General features: G+C 46.8%; 1 non-coding gene across 1 annotated transcript; it reads left to right on the forward strand.

The window, feature by feature from the left end:
• Window positions 1-412: 412 nt before the first annotated feature.
• On the forward strand, window positions 413-486 carry Trnan-guu (transfer RNA asparagine (anticodon GUU)). Its single transcript has one exon. It is a non-coding gene; the product is annotated as a tRNA-Asn (tRNA).
• The last annotated feature ends 379 nt before the right edge of the window (window positions 487-865 follow it).

Consider the following 865-nt stretch of genomic DNA (forward strand, 5'->3'; position numbering starts at 1 on the left):
AGTAGTCGAAACCAGAGGAAGTAGTGATGTTTGACAGTGACGTCTGGGGTACAGTCGACGTTCTCATCCCAAAGGTGTTCCATTGAATTCAGGTCGGAACCCTGGGCAAGTTAGTTTATTCCACGATTGTTATTCTCCACAAAACCATTGATTCACGTTTCTTTGTGACTGGGTACATTGTCATGACAGGGTGTGTTGTCTACGTTTCGGAACTGCTGCTCCTCTGCACGGTATATAACGCTGTAAAATGTGTTCATATCCATCCGTTGTTAGTATTTTCCTAAGCAACAAAGGAACGACAGCCTAAGCACCAAAAACAACCCCAAATCGCACCACCAGCTCCCCTGGACTTCACTCTTGGCGCTAAACATGACCGCATTGATATACAGAACAGAAGTGAGTGAAAGTCAAGGCCTCCGTGGCGCAATCGGCTAGCGCGCTCGGCTGTTAACCGAAAGGTTGGTGGTCCGAGCCCACCCGAGGGCGAAATCGTTTTAACCACCACCGAGGTGAGGACATATGTCAGCTTTGTTAGAGATACACAGATAGTGTGACAGTTTGGCTGTGTTTGAATGATGCCACAGATCCTTATACACATTCAGCCAAGTGACAGTGTAGGTAAAAACATGGCCCTACACAGACGTTCTGCTGCTTCCCTATTTATTCGTCATGTGTGACACTGCAGTAGAGCGACGCCCACTACAAAAGACGTATTATTTACATTTAATTTCCATCGGATTGCCACAGGATACAGGGTGATTCATAATTCCGAATCACTAGTTTCCAGTCGCCCACCGTCTTTGCACCACCTCGAGCGTCACTTAGAATTGGCTATAGAAATGTATAGCTTACGAGGAGCAGCTGC

Source organism: Schistocerca nitens, chromosome 5 (genome assembly GCF_023898315.1).
Source record: "Schistocerca nitens isolate TAMUIC-IGC-003100 chromosome 5, iqSchNite1.1, whole genome shotgun sequence".
Classification (NCBI taxonomy): Eukaryota; Metazoa; Arthropoda; class Insecta; order Orthoptera; family Acrididae; genus Schistocerca; species Schistocerca nitens.